This window comes from Podarcis tiliguerta, assembly GCF_965153285.1.
Source record: "Podarcis tiliguerta genome assembly, chromosome: 3".
NCBI classification, from domain to species: Eukaryota; Metazoa; Chordata; class Lepidosauria; order Squamata; family Lacertidae; genus Podarcis; species Podarcis tiliguerta.
The window spans coordinates 111,604,241-111,615,084 of NC_139536.1; the positions used below are offsets into that span (position 1 = coordinate 111,604,241).

Genomic DNA, 10,844 nt, shown 5'->3' on the forward strand with positions numbered 1-10,844 from the left:
ATGATGTGCAAAACGACAATACTCCTCTCTTCTTCTCCCTCAACGTTCCACACATATTTTTGAAATCTCTTGTTGTACCACACAAGCATGGCATTGTTCTTAGAGCCCCCGCAACACGTGGCAAACTTGGTGTGTCTATTTATTTATTTATTTGCACAGTACTTTTGTCTGTATAATTCTAAGCACCATATCATGGGTTCCCTGGTGGTCTCCCATCTGGGCACCTCAGCAGACCTGCCAAATGTCCCTATTTTCAAGGGACAGTCCCAAATTTACAGAAGCCATCCCGGTTTCTGATTTGCCCCCAGAATGACCCTCTTTTCCTTAAAGGTAAAGGGACCCCTGACCATTAGGTCCAGTCGTGACTGACTCTGGGGTTGCGGGACTCATCCCACTTTACTGGCCGAGGGAGCCGGCGTACAGTCATGTGGCCAGCATGGCTAAGCCACTTCTGGAATCACCGTTTACCTTCCTGCCGGAGCGGTACCTATTTATCTACTTGCACTTTGACGTGCTTTCGAACTGCTAGGTTGGCAGGAGCAGGGACTGAGCAAGAGGAGCTCACTCCATCGTGGGGATTCAAACTGCCAACTTTCTGATCGGCAAGCCCTAGGCTCTGTGGTTTAGACCTTAGGACATTCCTATTTTCACTGGAGAAATGTTGGAGCATATGAAGTTATGTGACCCCCAAGCCCAGGAGGCAAGTAACAATACAACCTTTAGAAGACATCTGAAGACAGCCCTGTATAGAGAAGGTTTTTTTTCAATGTTTAATGCTTTATTATGTTTTCGTATATGTTGGAAACTTTCCAGAGTGGCTGGGGCAACCCAGTCAGAATCATCATCATCATCATCATCATCATGGAATAGGACATTTCTATTTTCATGGGGGGAATGTTGGAGGGTATAAGACAGGTATAGGAGACAGCTAGTGCTCAGTAGGTGCAGGAACAACTACAGCTGAAATCCAAATAGGCACATTTGGCGTATTTATCAAAAGTGGAAAATGGGAGAAAAGTCATATGAGAAAACTTAGTAGTGTCACTTAATAGGAGCAGTGCTTGTGGCTGCTAGTTTTCTCAGGGCCCAGGGTTGTTGGGTAACAAGGTTCATTGTGGCACCTTCCTCTGCTGGCTCATAGGTCGCCAGAGCTCTAGAAGGCCTGGGATCTACTATGCTTGGATCATTCTGTGATTGCGAGAGAAAGGAGAAGACATGCAAGTAGGATTTCTTTAACATCCAAATTCTTTGATGATAGAGAATTCATCTTGAGCATAGAGGCGTTAGAGAGCACTAACAGTGAGCCCCATTTCTCTTTTTCTTTAGGCTTTGCAGACTCAGAAAAGTGTTTTCCTGATTGGGAAGAAAGAACAGAATTTCGCCTATCCCAGAGACCTCATCCTTGCCCACCCCCTCTGGACCCCTCTTTGAGAGGACAAAAAAGGTAACACCCTTCAGCATATAGATGTTGATTTCAGAATAGGTCGAGGTTCCAAGATGCCGACAGCTTAGCAAGCAGGCTTCGGAGCTCCACAGATAACAGGACTTTAATTAGCATTGATTGCTACCCAGGGAAGTAATTTTTCCTTTTTCTTACTTCCCTACTTTTAAACTTGCCAACCTACTGAGATTCTATCAGCACCTTCTTGTCTATGCTATGAGAAATATCTTGGGCAAGTTCTGTGAAGCATCCTGGGCAGGCCACCAGCTGCTAGCTATTAACCCCCAGCTCCCTTCTATACTTTGTTCCTGGAACTCCTGGCAGTCTCCACACGGAGAAGCTCTTAAATTGAACAAACTGAGCACTTTCTATTTTTTCTCTCTTTTTTGGGTGGGGAAACCTGTCATGGTATTCCTGAAGAATGAAGGGGAGGAGCAGAGACAGGCAGAGGAAGGGGGCAGGAAGTGGCGGTGGAGGAAAGAAGGGACAGCTCACAGAGCCTCAACCAGAGCCTCAACACCGCACAGGAAGTCCTGGCACAGACAGTAAACAATGTCTGCCAAGGAAAGGAGAGTGTTAAAGAGGAGGGGACAGAGACATCACATGAAAATTCCACGCCTTTTCTCTTGGAGAAGGGGCGGGCATAAGGCACTCCCAGAATCTGAGCCGGAGGATTCGGATGCATGATTGTAACGTGCTGCTTGTACATATGTAAAATAAAGACTGTGTATATGTATCTCTGAGTGAGCAGAGGTATTTCTTGCGGAGAGCATTCACAAGCCATCACAAAACCTCTCCTTGTTTACTCCCCACGGCGACGCTGTGCCTGCTAGTAAACACTACAGGGACCCAGAGGATGTAGCTCTCTCACCGGTTCCCAAACAATCTAAAATAGAGGACTTTTAAAAACAAATCTGCTTTTATAGTTCCAACAAAAAACCGGGTTTCTCCCCTTGAGGATGATTGTGAGTGTGGGGAGAGTATTCAAGGTGAGAGCGTAGAACTGGATCCAGCAATGGGGCAAGTTGCTCCTGTGCCGCTAAGAGAGGAAGGAATAACAAGTAGGGAGAGCACCCAATTAACTCTAATTGCAAGAACGGTTGAGCATATCTTCCAACAAATTAGAGGTATTGCCTCTCAAATAACCCAATTATCCAAAGAGGTCCAGAGTTTATCAGTTAATAACAAGCAGGCATTAACAGAACACCATAGTACCAAAGTGAATTGGCGACAATAAGAGCAGACCCCTAAGCTCGGCTCGACGTAGAACGTGCAGAGGTTCTTAAAACAAACTCTTCTTATTTAACCTTCCAACCAAAAAAGATCTGCATGACAATTTGTGGAAGGCCAGATCAAACTCCTAACTGGAAAGGTGCGCAGCGTTCCAAACGACATTTATCAGACTTACTTGGCGTTGGACTTACAGATTTCAGAATAATATTAGTCCCTAAGGTCTCTGAACTGTCTGAGGCCTATTTTGAGGATCAGAAAAATAAACATACCACATGTGGCTCTTTGTTTTTTCTGTAGGCTCTGCATACCTCCTCCCCTCTTCATGTGGAGAAAGATGGCGAAAGAGCTCCTTCATTGGAGGAGCTCAAGAAAGGCCCAAGACAAGATGAAAGAAATGTCTATTTCCAAGAATATTTTCAGTGTATATAAGAAAGTCTCTCTAACTGCCAGCCTTCTCTTCTTTTCCGTTCAGAAGACCTAATCGTAGAAGACCTTGAAGAAGACTGTGAGCAGTGGTAAGTGCAGTTAGGATTTCACCCTTAGTAAATCAGTTTTCAGCCAGTGGTCATTCATTCTACCCCAGCCTTGTTTACTTCCCCCTTCTGCGCTATTTTAGCCTTATGGTTATAAACTGGCCATTCATAAATATGGATTGTATGAATCTAAAAAATGTATGAATATGCAAAAGGTCTGAGTTCTAATATACATCTCTAAGGTTACTTAGGAAAGGTCTCTCTGTAACTGTCTGAGGCCTATTTTGAGGTTCAGAAAAATAAAAAAAATCCCATATGGCTCTTTGTGTCCCTGTAGGCTCTGCAGACATCCTGCCATCCTGATCTGGAGGAAGATGGTGGGAGGAAGAACACTCAGGACAATATGAAGGTATGTCTATTTCCAAGGATATGTTCAGGGTATATAAGAAAGTCCCTAAAACAGTTATAATTGCTAGCCTTCTCTTCTTTCTTTTGGACAAAAGGGAGCACATTGGCCCAACTGCAGCATTCTCTGGGCTACAGCACGCATGGTAAGGCAGCCTTCAGAGAAACAGCTTTTCGGTGAGCAGTGCAGGCTGTTGTGAACTTCGCCTTACAGCGTGGACCCGTCCTGGGGGGGAAAGCATATAAAAACAAAACAAGTCATACAGGGGGATTTACTTCTGAGTTAACCCACTTTCATTCCATGCTCTTTACTTCAACGGGCTTTACATGCGCATGCTACACATTGAAAGTACTGTATTTTTCACTCTATAGGACGCACCGGACCATAGGACGCACCGGACCATAGGAGGGGGAGAAGAGGAAAAAAAATTTTTTTTCTTGTTCTCCCCCTCTAAAACAAGGTGCGTTCAAGAGCAGGTCAGGGAACAGCGCAAAGGCTGCATGCAGCCTTGCCGCTGCCCCCCCCCCCGAGCTTGTGGAGCTGGCGGTGGGGGGAAGCGCTGCTTTCCCCCACTGCCAGCCTCAGAGATCCCTTAAGGCTTTTGGAGCGCAGCTGCACTCCAAAGGCTTGAGGCTTTGGGGACAGCCTTTCAAGCCTCTGCAGGGCAGCGGGGTGCCTTCACCCCGCTGCCCTGTGGAAGCTTTGCGCAGCCATCCCGAAGCTAGAACAGCTTCAGGCTGCCGGCTGCTATCCGGCTGCTTGCGGAGAGCTTCCTGAAGCCTGGAGAGCGAGAGGGGTCAGTGCACACCGACCCCTCTCGCTCTCCAGGCTTCAGCGAAAGCCTGCATTCGCTCCATAGGATGCACACATATTTCCCCTTCATTTTTGGAGGGGAAAAAGTGCGTCCTATAGAGCAAAAAATACGGTACATTCTTTCCCTCAAAGGATTCTGGGCACTGTAGTTTACTCCTCACAGAGTCACAATTCCCAGCAACCCTTAACAAACGGCAGTGCCCAGAATTCTTTAAGAATGTGTCTTGGCAGTTGGACTAGATGACCCTTGAGGTCCCTTCCAACTCTACAATGCTAAGATTCTGTGAATGCACATATATTGGTGTGTTCACTTTGGCTCTGTTGAAATCAGTTAGTCACAGCTATCTAAGTCCCATTGATTTATGAAAGTGTGACTAATTTACAGCATAACCCCATATATGTCTACTCAGAAGTAAGCCCTGTTAACTTCAGTGGGGGTTAAAGGTAAAGGTACCCCTGCCCGTACGGGCCAGTCTTGACAGACTCTAGGGTTGTGCGCCCATCTCACTCTAGAGGCCAAGGGCCAGCGCTGTCCGGAGACACTTCCGGGTCACGTGGCCAGCGTGACATCGCTGCTCTGGCGAGCCAGCGCAGCACATGGAAACGCCATTTACCTTCCCGCTAGTAAGCGGTCCCTATTTATCTACTTGTACCCGGGAGTGCTTTCAAACTGCTAGATTGGCAGGCGCTGGGACCGAACAACGGGAGTGCACCCCGCTGCGGGGATTCGAACCGCCGACCTTTCGATCGGCAAGCCCTAGGCGCTGAGGCTTTTACCCACAGCGCCACCCGCGTCCCAAGCAGTGGGGGTTACTCCCAAATAAAGTGGGTACAGGATTGCGGAACATAAATCCTGGCTCTCCCCATGAGCAGGAGGTCTGAAGGGTGCAATAGATATTTAGGAGGAACACTGCATCAGTTCAAAACTATTATTCATTCCCTGAAATGGTCTTCTAACTTCAGTGAGCCTAACTGGACTGCAGCTCAGATAAATGAATGGTTTCCCACAAGCACTGGAGGTAAAGAGACAATGCAGAACTTTAGCTCCAGGACTTTGATATGTAAACTAAACAGACTGCAGGGCACCTTCTTTCTGGAACCCAGGTTGATAAGAAGCACATGGGGAGACATTGCAAGAAAAGGGAACAGCTGCTGTCACGGCAGGAACATGAGAAGCTGCCTTCTACTGAGTCAGACCATTGGTCCATCTAGCTTAGTATTGTCTGCACTGGTCGGCAGCCCCTTTCCATGGTTTTAGGCAAGATTCTTTCCCACCTGGGCTGGACCTGGGAGCTTCTGAATGCAAGTAAATGCTGTTCTACTGACCTTTCCTTTTTATTATTTGAAATATTTATATAACCAGGTTCTTGGACCATTTACAAGGATATAAACACACACAAAAAATACATATAATGAAGCAGATACACACACACACACACACACACACACACACACCCTTTCTCCCATCACCAAATAAATCAATCGTATTCCCCTTTTCACAGCAGGTTAAGAGAATGTCCTATTCAAAACCATTTTCTTCCTTTTATTGTTGTTAAATTTTTATGCCACCCTTAATCCGTAGATCTCAGGGTGGTTCCTTGATTAGCAGTTCCTCATTCTATTAACCCAGTTATATAAAGTTATATGATTTTTGTCTAGAAGTGAAGGTTGCTAATGAACATCTTTCCCATTTCCACTTTCCATATGTGACTGACTTTCATTAATCATCTCTACATCCCCTCTCCACCCTGTTCTATACAAATAATTAAATTTAAGTTCAATCAGTATGACCATTTATAAAATGAAGTTGAAGAAACCAATAATAAATTCTTTTTTTTTTTTTTAGATGATCCCTAGCTGGCAGGACCAGTGGTCAGGGATGATGGGAATTGTAGTCTCAAAAACATCTGCAGGGCCGAGGTTGAGGAAGCCTGGTCTAGGGTGTGTGGCAGGGGATACTTCCATCTGGCAAGCTGGTATGTTTGTAATGGCAGAATGCCATATATATGTTTCTATCTACAGATACTCCAAATGAAAAATGATTAAGATTTCCAAAGATGAAAATCTCCTTCCTAACTATCCAGGAAAAGTAAGCAAGAGTTCAGCACGAAAACAGAAGCACAGTCACAATGGTGGTGCCTCTCAACTACCCTATCCCCCAAAGAAGGACCTCATCATGATGATTCTGTCGTTCCTGAACCCAGAAGCAAGGTCCTGTTCTCTCCATGCGGCAGCCACAAGAGAGAGAAAAGGCACATCTTGCGCACACCCACTTCCAGCTCGTTTAGCACACGGCAAGATACCTGGGAGCACCACACCATTCTAGGAGGATTGTCATTTCAAGTGTCACTTTTGAAGCATTGCTGGGCATCTCTCTGGTACGCAGTGAAGTGAAATCCCAAGAGCCACTTTCAGTCTGAATTAAAGTCTTTGGCAGGAGATGCACAGAACTGCCTCACCGCAGGATTAAGTCAGCTGTGAGCTGAACTTCTCCTTCATATTTGTTCCACTGTATGATCAGCTATAGTTTCCAACTCCTCTCTGCCTGCATCTTCCTTTTTTATTCTTCTCATTTATTTTGGGAAGCTGCCTTTTCTCCTCCATTTGCTTCAATAATGAACCCAAATAATAATAATAATAATAATAATAATAATAATAATAATTTATTATTTATACCCCGTCCACCTGGCTGGGTTTCCCCAGCCACTCTGAGTGGCTCCCCAGAATATTAAAAACACAATGAAACATCACACATTAAAAACTCCCTAAACAGGACTGCCTTTAGATGTCTTCTAAAAGTAAGATAGTTCTTTTATTCCTTGACATCAGATGGCAGGGCATTCCACAGGGTGGGCACCACTACACAGAAGACCCTCTGCCTGGTTCCCTGTAACCCAGGGGTCAGCAAGGTTTATCTTGCCTGTGCTGGATCGGTCCCACGGAGATCCCTCCATGGGCCGGATCACGCATGTGTGTGAGCATGCACACCTGCGATTTTCAGCACCATGGAAGCGAGTCCCCGCACCACGCTGTGCCAGTTTAGCACAGCGCGCAAGTGGGCACCTCAGTTTGGAGGGGGCTCGTGGGCCTTAGGTTGCTGACCCCTGCTGTAACCTCACTTCTCACAGGGAGGGAACCGCCAGAAGGCCCTCGGAGCTGGACCTCAGGGGGTGGAGATGCACCTTCAGGTGTGCTGGGACCCTAAGCTCTCAAAGAACTGTGCAACCGACTTAATTGCATAATGTACTTAGGCTAGGGTCTATGTGATCACAAACAAGGTTTTCTGTAGCAGAAGGGAAAATAGAGTGTGATTGTATTGTAATCCTTTTTATTCAGCAGAACCTTAGGGGGAGAGAGGCGAGAGACAAAGCACCAAGCATGGCAATTCCAAGGGGCTGGTGGGAATCCTTTAGTCCAACAAACAAGTTTTCTTTTTAAAATTCAAACCCCAGTTCAAGTCTGACTGTGCTACATACAACACTCTGCCTACACATCAACTTCATATTGTGCTGATTTTTAGTTGTCTTATTTATTTACTTTTTGAATTTTTATACATTTATCTCACAGCGTGCGTGAATTAGATTGGTCCTGGTTGTTTGATGCTATCCTACCGACTACGGCAATGGCTTACCTCTCCATTTTAGGGAATCCACTTTTGCCAGTTTCAGAATGTTATATGTATAACATGTTATACGTACATACTGTGTGAAGACATACAGTGGTACCTCGGGTTACATACGCTTCAGGTTACAGACTCCGCTAATCCAGAAATAGTAGCTCGAGTTAAGAACTTTGCTTCAGGTGGAGAACAGAAATTGTGCTCCGGCGGCACGGTGGCAGCGGGAGGCCCCATTAGCTAAAGTGGTGCTTCAGGTTAAGAACAGTTTCAGGTTAAGAATGGACCTCCGGAACGACTTAAGTACTTAACTCGAGGTACCACTGTACATCAGAAGAACCTTTGAGTTGTATCCAGAATACAGAACCTTCCCCATCATTGTTCTTCCTACTGAACCAGACTGAGAGACCATTTAAAGGCTCAGGAATCCATTGCAGGTGTTATGGATTGAATAGCTACTGCACCTTTTCACAATATTCTAATTTTCTGAGACTGTTAATTTGGGGTTTTCATCAGCTGTGCGCCATAATCATCACAATTATAACAAATAAAGGCTTGGCATATCTCGCTTTGCGTGTCATGAATCTATCTTACAATGATACCTCGGATTAAGTACTTAATTCATTCCGGAGATCCATACTTAACCTGAAACTGTTCTTAACCTGAAGCACCACTTTAGCTAACGGGGCCTAGTCCTGCTGCTGTGCCCGATTTCTGTTCTCATCCTGAAGCAATGTTCTTAACCTGAAGCACTATTTCTGGGTTAGCGGAGTCTGTAACCTGAAGCGTATGTAACCCGAGGTACCACTGTATTAGTTTCACCTTTTAAGTTGAACTACTGAAATAAATGAACTTTTCCACGGTATTCTAATTTTTCGAGTTTCACCTGTAGACTCATGCAAAATTACTGCTTCTTTCCCCAGTAGTTCCTATCATAGCGGTCAACGTTTTCCTTTTTTTAAGGGAAATTCCCTTATTCCCTATTTTCACTGGAGAAATGTTGGAGCATATGAAGTTACCCTAAGGTGCTATTTCTGGGTTAGCGGAGTCTGTAACTTGAAGCGTCTGTAACCTGAAGCGTATGTAACCCGAGGTACCACTGTACTGGGAAGGAAGGAGTGATATCCCAGGCAGGATCAGAGCTCCTGATTCTCAATAGGGAATCACTTTTGCCAGTTTCAGAAGGTCATCCCGTGTTCTTAAAAAGACAGACATCAGAAGAACCTTAGAGTTGTATCCAGAGCAGACTTTTACTGCTTCGAAATTTCCCCTGTAGTTCCCATGAAACCCCAAACCTGCAGTTGCAAGGGAGGCACCGAAGCAGCGCTGAAGGATGGGGAAGAATCCAGCCGTTGGTGGGGGCCGTTACAGCAACCGGGGGGGGGGGGGGGCGCAGCAGAAGAGACCCGACCCCTCTGGCTGGGGGGGCGGGAGAGCCAAAGGGGGCCCAAAGGCAACATCTTGAGTGTCTTCCCATGGTCTCTCCGGGAAGAGGGGCGATGCTGATCCCAGGTGTCCTGGCCAAGGGAGCCCTCCCTCCCCCGGCCGAGGAGGCGCCCCTGGAACGCGCTGCCTCATGAAGCGCTGCCTCTGACGGCGTCTCCGTCCCTCCGCGCCTGCCCGGCCTCCCCGGAAGGGTGGCGCCCTCGGCCCCCCGCCTCTCGCCCGGCCTGCGCCCCGTCCCTCCGGCTCACCTTCCTCCGGGGACGAGGGAAGAAGCGCCGCCGCCAGGGGGGACCAAGAGGCGGAGAGAGCCCAGACCGAGTCCTCCCACAGCCGGCCCGGCCCGACCACGCATGCGCGCGGAGACTGAGGAGGCAGGGCTCAGAGAGGAAGGGCGGGGCCAGAGGGAATTCCGGGCGCTGCTGGGAATTGTAGTTCTCCGAGGGTAAACTACAATTCCCAGAATTCTTTGAGGCAAAGAGTGTGCTCCCAATGTGCTTTAAGAATACAGTGTTTATGCAGCGTATTCACACAGTTCCCTTCTTGCACACCTCCTTTACTGTCCTAAAAAAAATGAAATTATCCCTAACTAGACTCTCTCTTTTCTCCTTCTATGCTGAAAAATCATATTAAAAGCTTTGGGCGGCAGGGACAGAAACTTATAAAAGCATCTTTTTGAAAAGAAAAGTAGCCCTAATTCTATTCAAGCAACCAGAGCGAAGCAGGCTTTTGATGTGTATATCATCATCGTGCCATGCAGAAAGCGACTGTCAACCTGCCCTCATTTATTGACATCCGCACCCCCCACGTTTCCTCACCATTCTTTAAAAAAAATAAAATTACTCATTTTTCTTTTTCATTCATTACATACATCTCATATTCATAACTACTATGCATTCCTTCCTCCCTCCCCTCCTAGGCTTCCCCCAACTTCCGCTTCTGGTTTGATTCTCCTTTCACCCACTTTGCTACCTCCTAAAAGAAAAAACTACTAATAACATATTTATACAATAACATCAGCCCAAAAAACAAAAATGACAATGAATAAACCATATTATTTCTCTATCTTCCACACATTTTCTATTACTCACCATTCTTAACCTGCATGTGGAAGTTTCTGATCACAACTGGAATTGTGCAGTTGTATAGAGTGAGAGCTGGACCATAAAGAAGGCTGATCGCCAAATAATTGATGCTTTTGAATTATGGTGCTGGAGGAGACTCTTGAGAGTCCCATGGACTGCAAGAAGATCAAACCTCTCCATTCTGAAGGAAATCAGCCCTGAGTGCTCACTGGAAGGACAGATCCTGAAGCTGAGGCTCCAATACTTTGGCCACCTCATGAGAAGAGAAGACTCCCTGGAAAAGACCCTGATGTTGGGAAAGATGGAGGGCACAAGGAGAAGGGGACGACAGAGG

General features: G+C 46.3%; 2 long non-coding RNA genes across 2 annotated transcripts; one reads left to right on the forward strand and one right to left on the reverse strand.

Moving 5' to 3' along the window:
* Positions 1-745: 745 nt before the first annotated feature.
* Positions 746-3,906, reverse strand: LOC310675245. Its single transcript, XR_014509990.1, has 2 exons — positions 3,417-3,906; positions 746-1,188 (listed from the first exon to the last, which is right to left on the reverse strand). It is a non-coding gene; the product is annotated as an uncharacterized lncRNA (long non-coding RNA).
* Positions 2,002-3,778, forward strand: LOC310675242. The gene is made up of 2 exons (XR_014509984.1): positions 2,002-2,241; positions 2,793-3,778. It is a non-coding gene; the product is annotated as an uncharacterized lncRNA (long non-coding RNA).
* Positions 3,907-10,844: the final 6,938 nt, after the last annotated feature.